This window comes from Plutella xylostella, chromosome 8, assembly GCF_932276165.1.
Source record: "Plutella xylostella chromosome 8, ilPluXylo3.1, whole genome shotgun sequence".
NCBI lineage: Eukaryota > Metazoa > Arthropoda > Insecta > Lepidoptera > Plutellidae > Plutella > Plutella xylostella.
In genome coordinates, this window is record NC_063988.1 from 8395935 (window position 1) to 8412119 (window position 16185).

Consider the following 16185-nt stretch of genomic DNA (forward strand, 5'->3'; position numbering starts at 1 on the left):
TTTGGCTACTGATTCGAGTTGGTTGACCACCAGTTGTACGGATCTGCCGTAAGATTAAGAAGAACACTCTTTAAATAAAACTTCAACTTATTGAATTATATTGGATCACCTGCTGAATATTCGGTGGCCGAATATTCGGTATTCGGCTGAGAGCGCCGGCCGAATATTCGGTATTCGGCTCAATCACTATTCGTGGCATCACTAGTTATTTTTATAATCGACATTGAAGTTCATCGATGGCTCATCATTTAATTTCTTGGAGAATTAGGTAAGTACCTAGCAGTCTCACTGAGTAACTTTATACAAACTTGGAGAGAACTTTCCTAATTCTATACTAAATATGCAAACCTTAGATCAACAAGGGATTAAACTGATTAGATCATCCTAACATAGTTAAGTGCCTCACTTATAAATAATACGGTATAAATTTTATCAGTGAACCACCTGATGCCAAATAGATTATGATGAAGAATATGCAAGATTTTTTTAACCCCCGACTGAAAAAGACGAATGTTTTAAGTTTAACGTGTCTGAGTATCTGTGTGTGTAACTGTCTGTTTGTCGTCAGCCCTAAATTAAGAAATTAGACACGTCAGAGTTAGAAATTACAAGTCAACAATAACTAGCCCTATTATACTTTTTGGTTTACTTTGCGAAAGTGTCACACTCTAGACCACTTAGTGCCAATTTCTCCATAGTCGGTTAGAGCATAACCAGGGAGTAGTGGTTGACTTAAAACAAATCTGTCATGAATTTCATATGGAGATGACGTTTAATTTGTAAATCACTGTCGGTTAGATAACCGACTATGAAGAAATCGGCACTTAAGACAACAAGACTGCATAATCTGCATCTTGGTCTACAAATTCATCATTTCGACATTCTGAACAAAACGCTGGATTGCGAACAAACAGAAATGCTGTAGTAGCGCGGAAATTACAGCAATTTAAGGGCCATTTAGTTTTTTCAAAGGTCGGGCCATTCGAAAACGTGGCATTTGTAAAGTTCTTTACATTGCTCTAGTTTTATTAGTAAATTGACTGTTTTTTATTCATCTACTCATATACATCTGTATTTAGGTTCTATTTATAATCAGCCTGTAAGTAATTATCCATTGCTGAGGCGTCACTCTCTAAATCGACGAATCACAGTGTGACGATGAATAGAATCTGCCCACTAAGGTAAAGATAGATAAATAAAAAAACTATCATAAATAATTATATAATTATATAAATAATATTATTATAAGACGACCGAATGGCGTAGTGGTTAGTGACCCTGACTACTGAGCCGATGGTCCCGGGTTCGATTCCCGGCTGGGGCAGATATTTGTTTGAAAAAACACAGATATTTGTTCTCGGGTCTTGGATGTGCCCGTAAAATGGCAATAGGCCCGCCCCCTATTACATTGGGACTAACATAACACTCTGGCGAAAAGTGGGTGCAGCAATGCACCTCTGCCTACCCAGCAAGGGAGTACATTAGTACAAGGCGTGAGTGCGTGCGTGTATCATAAATAATTCTTACATTACGACAACGAAATCACTTGGCAAATCTTGTCATTCAATAGATTATTTCCAATATACACTCAACAAGTCTATATTTATATAAATGAAATCTATTGAATCAATGATCAAGATAAATGAATCTCTGATATATTTCCTGATCGAAGGAAGTCAATTTATAAGATTTTCTCAACTTTGTCGTGATATAAATGTTTGAGATATTTTATCAGTATTGTAAAGACAGCCTTGATATATTTTAAGCCAAGAAAAAAACACTGAGCAGGGCATTATGCAAAATGTGCAAAAAAGCTAACTGGAAGTGCGCTATAGTCTTAATCAAAAATGTCCGAAGAGCATACGTAGAACAAAAGAGTCAAGAAAGAATAGCTGCAGTTCTGCCCAAGTTTCAGTACAGTAGCTACTCGCTAAGTTAAACTTTGGATTTTTCATCGTGCTTATTTCTGTGACCATAAGATTTAAAACTGGCGTAAAATTACACTTTTATGCTTCATCTACTGTACCACGGACATACTATAAGCATTCTTTGTTTCCTGTTTCTAAGGCACTGCTTTGTTTTCATATTTAGCCCTTAATTCACTTCCTGAGTCCCTGGGACTCACATCAAAATTTTCAAAATTCAATAATTGTAACGTTTGAGCGGCTAGTTTCTCCCCCGTCTCAGTACCTTCTGGTGGCGAGAGGACGTGCGCCGGCGATGCGTATTTAGTGAGTTATTGCGTCGAGTGAGTCCCACGGACTCATACAAGTGAATTATGCTATATTTATTTTATTAAATTCAATTTTCAAATGTTGTTATTATTATTTTATTTGTCGTTATTATTGATATAAATCATATTTTTTATATGCTTATAAGATATATTTTTATGGATTGGCAAAATGAATCGAAAACAAGTTGATATTAATTAATCTTAGGACACGCCTGCACATAACTCGTCTGCCACACAAAGTTTCGCTGCTCGATTTCATCTATCATGAAAAAAGACATTCCTGGAGATGCGAGCCACCCTGAAACTGAAGATATGTAATGAAAGAAAGTACTGCTGTCTGTTCCATTACAAAAAGAGAATATAAACTGCATTTCTATGTACCAAATGTACAAAACCCATATGTTTGGCCTGCTCAAAAAAGGTATGCTGACGTTGCCTGTAAGCAGTGGCAAACCCCATTGCACGTTTTTTATTTTTGTATTAGAGCATACATTTTTGTTTTTTTTATTTTTGTTTGTATGTCTTTAGGAGTCAAAAAAACGTAAAAAGATATATTTGTTACGAATATTAGATATTTTTGTAGAGGTTTTAAAATACCTCTGTTTTTTTAGGCTCATAAAATTAGTTTCTTTAATTTTGGAGAGGATCTCAGAAGTCTGTCCAGTTTCGTTGCTTTTTTCTAGTGCATTAATAAGTACCTACTGAATAAGATTATTAAATATTTTTTTGAAAAAAATATGTTTTATTTTAGTAAACCACGCTTACAAAATATATGAGTCCCAGGGTCTCATACAAGTGAATTACGTTAGTAAATTTCACGAAGTGAATTAAGGGTTAGAATCATTTCCCAAACAATATGTAAATATACCTAAATATTACAGTTTATTTATTAGTAGGGAGACACGGTGTAATAACAATACTCTTACACATGATGAATAAGCAATTAAGAAATACGCCTTTTTGTATTTTTTTTGTATACCTAAGTGCTTCTATGTATTGTTTTCTATTATGGTGCAAATAAGTAAAGAGTATTGTATTGCAACATCGTAAGGAGCATAGGAAAAGAGAGGCTGATGGGAATAAAATTAGTGCTGTTTGAACACTTCTGGAAAATAAAAAATAACTAACTGGTTCTACTAAAAAGTTGGTCAAAAACTTTGATCGTTGCCACAAACAAAATTACAGGATCAATTCCCTAGAATCGTAAAATCGGTCGACACTCGACACAAAAAGTAAAGTTTATCAAAAGTATAGCGAAGAGTCATGCCGTTCCCTGAAGACCCGACCCTCTAAAACTTGGGTTGAGAAAAAAAACTTTGTAAGTACTTGTAAGTTGGTGGTTGATAAATGACTGTTGGTTTAAGTGACGGAGTCGGATGTCCGATCATAATGATTAATTTTAATATTAGCTTTGATACTAAATACATTTGGTACAAAGTACTTGCGATGAAAATAATCTCACGGACAATGAAAAGGTTCCACTGAGAAAAACACCAATTTACTCCCAAACGGAAAAAGCTAGCTTAATGACGCCTTCTGCAACATTGAAGTACATATTTAACAGAGCATCAGGATATTACATCATATCAACAAATTACGGTAATATTTTGATCAAATTTTAAATTAAACGTTTGAAAAAATTGGGTTCGTTTGATGGCGTCATTTTGAGAGTGGAACATTTTCATTGCCTTATTTCATTGGAGTATAGTTGCATAGCATTTCAATGTCAATAACAAACACTGAAATGTGAAGGTATCCGAACGCCAGGAATGCTCAGTGGACTTGGCAGAATATGGGGAATGCCAAATCTGCATAGCGCGACAAGTCAACATTCGACGCTTCTCGTGTCGCTTTGCTGTTCTGTGCAGCGATTATAAGATTCAAAACCTCCGTTTACGTTGCGTATCGTCAACTGTCACTGTCAAAATGTAAGGCAGATTTGTTAGTTTCAAAAGTGACATTTGTTTTTTCCATGTTAGGGCGCATTCACACGGGATACGTCTTTGACGATTCGGTATAAAACACGATTCGCCTTGACGGATAGATGTTCACATTGAATACGGAATCGTGTTTTTTCAACGAATTTTTATCGAATAGAAATAGATTTTTAACGAATCGTCATTCTAATGACCGTAGTGACCGACGTATCCGTCTACGTCTTTTTTCACGATTCGTGAAGCGTGTGAACATGGGTATATAAAAAGCATTGCTCCCGTCAAAAAAAATAACGAATCGTGAAAAAACACGATTCGTGAAAAATCACGATTCGTCTTCGTGTGAATGAGCTCTAAGGGCGCATTCACACGGGATACGTCTTTGACGATTCGGTATAAAACACGATTCGCCTTGACGGATAGATATTCACATTGAATACGGAATCGTGTTTTTTCACGATTCGTCAAAATATCCGAATTGATGTTCAACGAATTTTAACGATTTTTAACGAATCGTCATTCTAATGACCGTAGTGACCGACGTATCCGTCTACGTCTTTTTTCACGATTCGTGAGGCGTGTGAACATGGGTATATAAAAAGCATTGCTCCCGTCAAAAAAAATAACGAATCGTGAAAAAACACGATTCGTGAAAAATCACGATTCGTCTTCGTGTGAATGAGCTCTTAGGTGGAATTTCATAGTAGCCTGTCATACGTCTGTCAGTTAGGGCGTCTTGCACAACAAAGTTAATCAAAATTAAAATGTGTGTCTCCCGCTCTGACAGTATAATGTCAGAGCAAGAGGTCATAGATTTAATTTTGTTTAACTTTGTTATGCAAGACACCCTTAGTACAAGTGGATTTAAAATTAGATTTAAATACTATTTTATATACGTTTAGCGTTTGGTAAAAGTGACCCTTAGTGTAGTTTCTAAAATAGTATCGAATCCTGTGATCGCACCTCTGCATAGCTTGACAAGTCAACATACGACGCTTCTCCTGTCGCTTTGCTGTTCTGTAACTGCATATGTCGGATAACCGATAACCGGAGTTTACGTGCTCTAGAGTGAAGACCGTGGTTTGTTAATCAATAACCGAACCAACGTTAAAAAGCCCCGACATTCAACACTTACAGTTTCATGTATAACTTTTGAACGGCTCAGCCGATTTTCACTAAATATTGTTAAGAACAATCGGGGTAATATTAACTATCACCTGAAAAAATATATTTGAAAAGGCTTTGGACGCTAAGGAGGTTTGGGCGCTACGCTACCACAGACAAATAAAACACACAAAGATCCCTATTTATCGCCGGAGTTTAAAAATAAGTCACGATTTATGAAGAAGTAGTCCTCTTGCTATGTGAGTCTAGTATTTTCTGTATACCTATCATAAAACATAATTACAACTACAGTATTTATTAAATACTTATAGCAGAATATAACAAAATCTAAGGTCACCATTTTTCGCTCTCGCATTAGGTTAATATGACTCTTAATCGTGCATCATAATAATGTTAACCAGTTTAAAATAGCTATAAGTTTTCCGAAAACAATAAAATAAAATATTATACTTACTAGAGATATTTTCAAATCAAAATTTTGGGGGTCTGTAATTTATATTTGATTTTTTTATTGCAAACTAAATAATATTAGTGTACACTGTTCACCTAAATATTGGCTTAAAGTGACCCACTTTACAAAAAGCTGATCAATTAATAATTTCTCCTTAACTAATTAGCTGACTAAAAGTGCCTTATCATGTACCTTATAGGCTGTATGGATCAAACGTGACAGACTGATCCATTAAGGTGGCTTCCGTTAGATCAAAGTCATTATTTACAGGTTTACAAGCCTTAAGTGATTCGGTAATCTAGTAAATGCAAGACATCAAAAGGTTCTCATTACGATGTCTAAGCTCATAAGCCTGAAATACAAGCCCTTAGAATACCTTTGTGATCCTTTGTTGTGCACATTGCTACTTTTGTTACACTTATTCTTATTTACTAGCTGTTCCCGCGAGCTTCACTTCGCCTTAAAAAGTTTTCCCGTGTGAATTCCGAGATAAAAAGTAGCCTTTGTTTTTTCTCAAGGTCTAGACCATATCTGTACCATATTACATTCAAATCCGTTCAGTAGTTTTGGCGTTAAAGAGTAAGAGACAGAGAGACACAGTTACTTTCGCATTTATAATATTAATAAGTTAGGATTAGGATTCTTATTGTTACACACTATATATCTGGAGATTAACTGTGAGTTAAAAGTGATTCCGACACTCTCTAAAATTGTGTTGATCCCTGGTTTTATTTTAAATTGATCAAGTCTAATAAAAATGATAATTTTATAGCTTCGAATATGATGAATGTAACATGAAAGGCAATGAAGGCTAATATTTGTTATTTAACTAACCTACCGAGCCGGAAGCAGTGTTGCTAATATTTGAACTTGCTCATGCATTCATTTCGGATCGAGTTTGTAAAATAAAATTACTTTTTGGTTTCTAACTTTGTACCTCCACTAGTGAGCAATAAAAAGTTAGACTTTCAAAATACCGACACCTAAATAAAGCCCCGTTTTTACTGACCGCACATATTCTATTCTATTCTCTGTGGGGGTGTCAGTACCTGCACCTGGCTCTCTCGAGTGGAACCTTTGTGCATATCCCCTAGGTCTAAACTGCCTTCCTAAGCTTGGACCATTTCCCACCACGCTGGTCCACTGCGGGTTGGTGGGTTCACATATCTAGATGTGCTAAGTCTAGATATGCAGGTTTCCTCACGATGTTTTCCTTCACCGTAAGAGCGATGGTATACATTGTACTTAAATTCAGAAAAGAACTCATTGGTACATGTCAGCGCCGGGATTCGAACCCGCATCTCTGGCGTGAGAAGCGGGCGCTTGCCCGACTGAGCTACCACCGCTCCGACCGCACATAATAATACACTCACGGGCAATGAAAAGGTTCCACTGAGAAAAGTACCAATGGAATTTTGTGAGTGGAACTTTTTCATTGCCCGTGAGTGTATGTGTAAGTGTAACGTAAAGTAATACGCGAGCTCGCGAACGCCTAGTTGACAGAAGTAATTTAGAGCTATTTACTTGTTTTTATTTTTTATATAATTTTAAATGTACACGTTAATACTAACCTAAAACTAAATATTTTCTAAATTTTAATTACTAACAGTAATCTACTACTACAGTATAGGTTTAAATTAAGTGTTTAATTGTAATGTGTATTGATAATGTTGCTGTTTATGTGTTGAATAAAGGTTTTCTATTCTATTCTATTCTATTGTCACTGGAACGTTTTCATTGCTCGCGGGAGTGGCGTGTGTAGGTATTTATAAAACTTGAACAGGATGAGTTGACAAACACCATTCAAAAGGGGTTTCCCGGAATCCCTATGAGCTTCGCATTTTATTTACTGAAACATCATACTCTACATTTCGAAGAAACAGACAAATTTTTATATGAAAAAAAATGTAGAGCATAGATTACGAAAGAAATTTGAAATGCTTATTAATATAGTCCCAAGGTCGCAATGAGAGAGTAAATCTACGTTCATTTTGCGCTACGAAGGAAATTTTACTTAGCATTTTCATAAACTTTCATAAAAGCTAATTTAATGCTTTGCTGCCTATGCGTACAGTTCAAGAGCAATTAGAATATAAGTATCTGTACTTGATACCTTTAGTGTCAAGTAGATGCTTCAAGTAAGTATATTCTAAATGATCACAAAGTATAATTAATGTACTTATTTAATGAATAATAAAATCACAGCACATCCTGGTGGAAGGACATTAAGGCGCTCCGCTCACTGCACGAGAGTCGAGGCAGCGTTGAGGCGGCGCGGCGGCGAACAACAGGCGCGCCTTCTCAATATTTTCTATACGTGAGCCTAGGGCGAAGCTTATGGAAGAAGTCGAGGCGGAGTCACGGCGCCGGCAGAGTCGCGGCGTGGGCGAGGCGACAACTTGATATTGTACCTACATGAGTCATCATTTCCTGCCACTTAAAGTCGATGCTACACCATCGCAACGCCGCCTCTACGCCGCCTCGACGCCACTTCGACGCCACCTCAACTCTAGCTGGGTGCGGTGCACCTAATGATGAAATTTTTCGAAAGCACGCTATTTACTTACTCCCTATATATGAGAGAGGTGGTCGAGTACATATTTCGCGAGATAGCAGTGCCGAAAATGAAGGGTATTTTTATTTACCCACGCCCATCGCTCTCATCGTAAATTGCTCTGACCGTGGTCCGAACCAATTTGTTATATGTCCAATTACTGAAAAAGAACACTATTATGTACACGCACCGTATTGGCTTGTATGGTCCTAGAACCGACTGTGTATATCTGTATAAGAACGATATTATTATGAATATGCTTTGTTACAAAATAACAAAAAAAATGTGAATCGTTAAAAAGATAAAGATAAAGATAAAAATTATTTATTCGGTGACCAGCACCACACACCAAAAATACACACAGCAAACAACAAATAAAACAAAAGAACTTATATGACTAAACTTATAGGTAGATACTTAATTTTACACATAACAGGCATACAACATAACGGTGTGTGTTGTCCAGCACCGAAAAGGCCCGCGCCTCTGCTTACACCGCTTCAAGTGAGGTGGCATCCACCCACCTGACGCGGCACTGATTTTCAGTCGCGTCCTTTGTGACTATCTCCCATCCATGAGTAGGTACCAAGGCGTACACAATATAATAAATACATAATATATGTGATACTAAAATAGCAATACTAACCAAATACAATATAATATATATTAATATAACATACAAGTGAAAGCTATAATAGGACATAATGCAGAATATCTATAAATAAAATTTTACCCACCCATTACCACTAACGTTATCCCTGCGGATACCTATTCCGTGTTGTATAAGGATGGAATACCAGGTAGCAGATAAACGTTATATTAAATTAAACAACATACACAACGTTAAATAATATAACAGAATCGTATTGATGTAGGTGCCCATACTCTGCAAAACTGTGCGCCCTCTTGACAAGTAATTTTCCAAACCTGTCTTAAAGTCAACTTGTTTCACGCTGTTTGACTAAACAACTGACTAAAGTAAAATAGCATTAAACGTACGCAACTTAGAGAAATGATGTTGTTGTTGGTTCAGCTACAACAGCGTGACAGCTTAGGGTGACCATGCTGATGAAAACGAATTCAAAACACTAAGGCACAAAAAACACACAGCAAACTACTTTATAAACTCTGTAGCAAGTAATTGTAATTAGGTAATCATATTCTAATAATCTATTTTTGTTGTTTTTTTGTATATGTAATTTGAACACACAATTTAACGTCACCCTACAAAGTTTGAACAATATGCACGTTTAAACATTTACATTCTGCCTAGGCTATTTTGTTAGTTAGAAAATATTGTTTATCGATCAGTTAAAGTACCATATTTATTAGTAGGTATAATATTAGTTATGCTTTTGCCGCAGTCAATTACACTCATCAGAAAAAAAATATTAATTCTACATCAAATTAAAGTTTACATAGGCGAACTTAATGCTAATAGAATTCTCTTCCAATTAACCTTTGGTGTTTTGGAGAGAGTAATAGGTAGTGCAACAAGCAGATAAGATAATTCCAATAAGCAAGTAGAGAGAAGCCATCAAACAAAATGCTTTCAGGAAGTTATCTGAGCGTAATAAAATTGTTATAAACTTAAGTTCTGGCCCGGGAGCGATATTATTATTAAAATCTTTATTGCACAATAATAAAGATGTACATAAGCGAACTTAATGCTAACAGCATTCTCTTCCAGCCAACCTTGGGTGTTGTGGAGAAAGTGATAGGTAGTGCGATAGACTGAGAGGAGAAAGATAATTTGTTAAAATACCTATAAGAATAACATTTGAATATACTTACTTGTATATAATACATGTATAATAAATATTGTATTTATTTTATAAGAAGTGAAATTTTATCACTGATCTACCTAGTGGTAGGTTAATGCGCCGTCTATGGCCTGCAAAGGACCACTTGAGTAAAGCATGAACTTAATTCCTATCGACGCCGATTCAGCCAATGAAGGAATAAGGAGCTACATTAAGGTTGCCTGTAAGAGATTGCTCTTAGCGATAAGGCCCCCTATTGTTCGTTGTTCCTAGTTTATAAGTTCTCTTTGTATGTTTTCATTTGTGGTGACCAATAAACATATATTCTATTCTATTCTACATTCCATATTTACTCAAGTTCTGATTAACTTGCATTCTCAGGTGTAAACTGGCAGTTAATTAGCTTAATGCTGTCTACGTTTAACATTTATGATGATAACATTTAAATAAACCCTTCGTGAAGTGAAAATGATCTTACAATCAATCCTATGACGGCCGACTGGTGTAGTGGTTAGTGACCCTGACTGCTGAGCCGAAGGTCCCGGGTTCGATTCCCGACTGGGGCAGATATTTGTTTAAAGACAGATATTTTGTACTCGGGTCTTGGGCGTTGATATTTATATTTAATATGTATCTATCTATGTATTTGTGTAGATATATCAGCTGTCCGATAGCCATAACACAGGCTCTGCCTAGCTTGGAGTCGGATGGCCGTGTGTGAGATGTCCCCACATATTTATTATTATTTATTTATTTACTATGTAAAGGATGTTGTAAGAGGTGTAGTAAACTAAAAAGAAGTTAATCAGGCGGTAATTTTGAAAAACTTTACCCCCTTTCGGCATACACACACACACACACATGCACTCACGCCTTGTACTAATGTACTCCCTTGCGGCAGGCAGAGGTGCATTGCTGCACCCACTTTTCGCCAGAGTGTTATGTTAGTCCCAATGTAATAGGGGGCGGGCCTATTGCCATTTTACGGGCACATCCAAGACCCGAGAACAAATATCTGTGTTTAAACAAATATCTGCCCAGCCGGGAATCGAACCCGGGACCATCGGCTCAGTAGTCAGGACACTAACCACTACCCCATTCGGTCGTCTACTTCGGCATACTACTCTTTTTAACAACCTATGAGAACGGATAAGATTATGGCCAATTAAATTGGGCTATTTGAGATACTGTCAGTAGTTTCTCTGGGCTACGTTGGGCAGTCTTGGAAAGAGTTGGTGATTTTCTTGAATGATTACGGGCATTTGTACTGTTCAAAAACACTATACCCTTTTGCAGTACTTATGTTGAGCGTAAAAAAGATTTATTCCAAGTTTTTCCCACTGACTTTCGACTTTGGCTAGATTACAACAGTTACAGTCTGTTATTAGTTCTTGTGTATAACTATTAAGTGACATATAAGTCGTATAAAAATACATAATATCATTATTATTAGTTATTTTTGAAGTTCAAAGCTACATGTGATTTGTTAATAACGCTTTTGTACCTATATGTTCAGGCTTAATTATTATTCGGCTTAGACCGTAGATTATAATGGCATTACCGTGTATTTTTCTGATACATCTTTATAAAATACACCAAGTAATATTTAAAACGAGCTTTCAGTGCCTTTGTTAAAAAAAAAACTTTATCTGAATTATACATTATTCAAATTCATATAAAGGTAGTTTAGACTTTAGAAGCTACCTACATCTACCTAGATATAATCAATAAAATAATCTAGCTATTATTCAGTAAATAATATATCCAATGCATACAAGTTTAATATGAGATGCTATAGGCAATGTATGGTGACAGATAGCAAGGAGAAAGTTCAAAATCGTTAAGCCAACGCTCCTTACTTTATACATAATTTATTTACATGTGAGAACGTGGCTATCGGAAAACCAATTGTAGTTTGTTTAATAAAAAATGAACGCCGTCCAAATACACACGACTATGTAATGAGGCCCGTTTGTGACGATCCAACGGCAGCTTTAATTGCTATGTCTTTTCTTCAGTTTTCAACACGTTATTATCATGTAGTCATTATACTTTTACATAAAGTTCCTTCTCACCTGTCCCAAGAAGAAAGCAGAGGAGGAGCGTGAAACAGCAGCCACAGAGTAACACTTCAACAACTTAAACAACACACAGACGCGACAGAAAAACTCGCGGCAACAGTACGCTACTCCGATATACTACGCCGATACTTCGAACGGGCACACCGAAGGTTCACTTCGAACTTCCAGGGGAGTTAAACCTAGAGGGTGGAAGGGGTCCTGTGTAGCATTCGATTGAGTTCAGGAGTTGGCCACGACATGGATTAAAAATTGACGCGCGGATCGGGCCAGCGGGGAACGGGCGCTTGCCTCCGTGACTGCGCCAGCACTGAAACTAAAGGTGTATTTCAGTTTCAGTCGCCTCGACGGTCAAAGAGTAAGCGACGGCGAAGAGACAAAGTTTACTGGTAATGTTTTTTTTGTTTCAGTGGCTCGGTTTGTTAAGGTACTTACTTATTGCGTTGTTTGCTTTAAGTCTTTGCTAATTAAGATGTTTTGTTGAAGTTTTTCCTTATTTAATAATGACTAGGCATTACGAAACGAATGAAACATGCCTCTAACATTCATTGGTAAAGTTAATGTTAATGATGGTTTACCTAAAGTAGGTATACTGAAATGAATGGTGAAAATGTATTACAATTAATTATGTATGTTCGGAAAACCAGTTGAACCGCATAGTGGTGTTAAGGTACCATTAAAAAAAAATGTAAGCATTTAAAATATAAAACTATTTATTGTTTCGTGCCTTCGGAGTAGATGCATTCTAAATCCTTTACTACCAACTAAACTATTCGTTCCGGTACCGGTAGGTAGGTAAGTTCATACTAATATACTAAACTATGTTTCATACTAAATGCTGTGAAACGGAATAACGCGTTCAATAAAAGGTGTAGAGAGACTAAAGACGGTGTAAGTAATAATTTTGAATAATTATTGTTCTACGACTTTTGAATCAGGTATTATGATAACAGCACAACCGAATTCTAATAAGGTCATACATATACTGTCAGTGGTCAGTACCTATCTGTTTAGAACTGCATCAGGGATTATTCTTTGACGGAGTCTATACAACTCTATTGAGTTTATGATCTCAAGTGAAATCCGTGTCACTGCACACAGGTACTTCCTCTTGTTAACACGCTTAAGATGGATCTGTCCTTTATGTAGTTGGGAACTTCGCAAGGGTTTACAGAGAGATCGCTGCGAGGCATATCTGATATTTTAATTTTATGTGCTCACACAGAAACTTTAAGCGAATGTCGAAGTTAAATCTATTGCCGTAGGTAGTAGTAGGTACTTAGGACGAAGTTACTATGTGCCTAATAGCAATATAGCAATAGATAAAAGGAAGGTAAGCGTTCACCTTTTGGAATCGTACGCAACGGACGCATCGCATTCAGTATTCTTTGTATAGAAATTTAAACAAGTTCGTCCACTTCATCGGCATTGCTCACGCCGTTCATCAATATATTTCTGACAATCCGTTTTGTCCGATTCGTAAAATAGCGATGGGTGCTTACCTTTGATAGTTAACATAACACTGTATAAAATTATATAAGCGTAACATAGCACCTACTCACTTCATAAAACTTTCAAAAGGCGGAACCCATATTACCCCAACAACAAGTTTCTTATACCCAAAAAACACCAGACCCATTATTTTCGATCAAAAAAGCTAGTAAGCTTTGAACCCGCAACCCGATGATTCGATCAATCGTTTTCTACCAAACCACCGCGTTCGCCTCGGAACATTAACTCAATTATAGGCCATAATTATACGCTCAATTAATGATCAAAGCTGCATACCGCACGCGTGGTGCTTTGTGTAAATGAACTGGCTCTACTATCTGTTGCCTGCGACTTCTGCGGGTGTATCGTGAAGTAATTTTTACCAACGAACGAAGTGATTCGTGAAAACTACAACATTTTATATAGACGACCAAATGGCGTAGTGGTTTGTGACCCTGACTACTGAGCCGAAGGTCCCGGGTTCGATTACCGGCTGGGGCAGATATTTGTTTAAACACAGATATTTGTTTTCGAGTCTTGGATGTGCCCGTAAAATGGCAATAGGCCCGCCCCCTATTACATTGGGACTAACATAACACTGATGAAAAGTGGGGTGCAGCAATGCACCTCTGCCTACCCCGCGAGGAGTACATTAGTACAAGGTGTGAGTGTTTGTTTTGTTTTTACAACATTTTATTGTGAAGTTGAGTCTAATTACTTCGATTGTTTGTCCAAATGAGTTCGCGATATACCTGCTGTTCGCTTTAAAAGCTTTTCTCACAGGAATAATGTAATAAAAACTTAAGCGTATTGGTTCATTAATACGTGACAGAAACACAAACAAAAACATTTTATCATCTAGGTATATTAATAGTTAATAGTGAAGATAAAATAAATAGTACCCTAATTTAAGCTAATTTGTCGCTCGTTTGATGTGTAGATCATTACTTAGGTAGTACATACACTTAAAATAAACATACGTTGCAAATATTAAGTACCTAGGTATCTAACTAATACCTTCTACGTCAATTATTAACGTATCATTCATGCATTATAGTTTATTGTGAATTTATGTGGTCATTATTACCACCACTATACCTACCTTACACCTTCATCTAATAAACGTAAAATATTTCTTCGAGTTCGCTGCCGTCGCAGAGATTTATATTAGGCTTCATTACATTCTTCTAACAATAGAGTGCCGTGCGTATTACACAGTACTTGTACTTACCCACAAATTAAAATAAAGTGTTATTGACCCCACCCCATCCAACATGCAACTGAGCCCTGCAAACACAGGTAACCTTTGAAAAACAACCAACATTCGACTTAGTAAACAACCTGATGCCATGTACCATACAAATTTAATAAGGAAGCCAGCGTATGCAGACTTGGACACACATGTCATGTCCACTTATTTGGTCAGCACGTAACATAACGCACTAGGTAAGTAGGGCGAGGTCACTTTACCCCCGATAAGAGTGTACACTTGGGGAAAATAATCGATTGTTTTAACAATTGACGGAAAATAAAGTTGTTATAAAGTTGCCAGTAGTTGCCACTTACTAAAAGTTTCAACTTAAAATCTATTAAAATGTTGAAATTATACCAATCACTTAGTTCACATTTGCTAAGTACCCGGGTTCGTTATCGACGTAGATAAACGTAACTATGTCGTGGTTCGCCATAAATACGGTGCTGTGATTGGTAGAGTTTATCGTCATCGATAGCAAACCAGTGTAGCAGCCGCAGGTCGATCCACAATTTCCCGTTATGGTTAGTAAGGTACAATTTATGATGACAAATACTAAAAACGTTGGGTTACAGATGGTTTGATTCCATGTTAATTTGTGATAAATTCATTTAATTGAAATAGGGTTCCGACTGTACCTACGTTACGCGCCCAAATGTAGATGTCTTTAATAGTTTAATACGTACATTTGGGAATAACTCATCGATACATTGATATCGGGAAATATTGATCAGTGGTACCGTGCCGCTGCTTATAATGTAGGTAGGTACCTAAGTATATGATGTAGGGGAGTATGAAATAAGCCTCCCCGAGGGACTTATTCATCCACTTATATCTTTTCTTTTTATGATTTTGCACTGGGCAGTAACAGAGACTGAGACTAATCTAAGTGACCAATTCTCTCGCCATGATGAAGTCATATCGCCATAGTCTAGCACTGCATTTATATATGCTTGTCACCAACACACTAAGTGCCTGTTTCACTGTATAACTAAGAAGAATAAGAAGATGCTGCTCCCGTAGCACCAGCGAGCATTAGCAATTAATGCTTGCCTGGCAAACATTTGTCAAATCCGTTCAAGTGAGCGATGCTGTAGGATTGTCAATTGCTAATCTTCGGTGGTGGTAACCTAACAGAAGTCTGAAGTGTGTAACCCAATTAGCCCTGATATTATATTCTATGTAGGTACTGTTAAATTAGAAAATGAATTCCCTAAATTATTAATTTACTTAGGTACTTAATATGTGCTGTGAGTTTACTAAAGTTCCTTATAGTTTACTTTGCTGTACATTCTGGCTTACAC

The 16185-nt window shown here is 36.7% G+C and overlaps 1 protein-coding gene across 2 annotated transcripts in view; it reads right to left on the minus strand.

The window, feature by feature from the left end:
• Positions 1-12808, minus strand: part of LOC105380364 (fibronectin type III domain-containing protein 5) — a 91857-nt gene extending 79049 nt beyond the window's left edge. The window contains exon 1 of one of the 2 annotated variants that reach the window (XM_038115012.2): positions 12136-12808. The gene's annotated coding sequence lies outside the window, so the exon portion shown is untranslated. The remainder of the gene's footprint in view (positions 1-12135) is intronic. The other variant, XM_038115011.2, reaches the window with a different exon arrangement.
• Positions 12809-16185: the final 3377 nt, after the last annotated feature.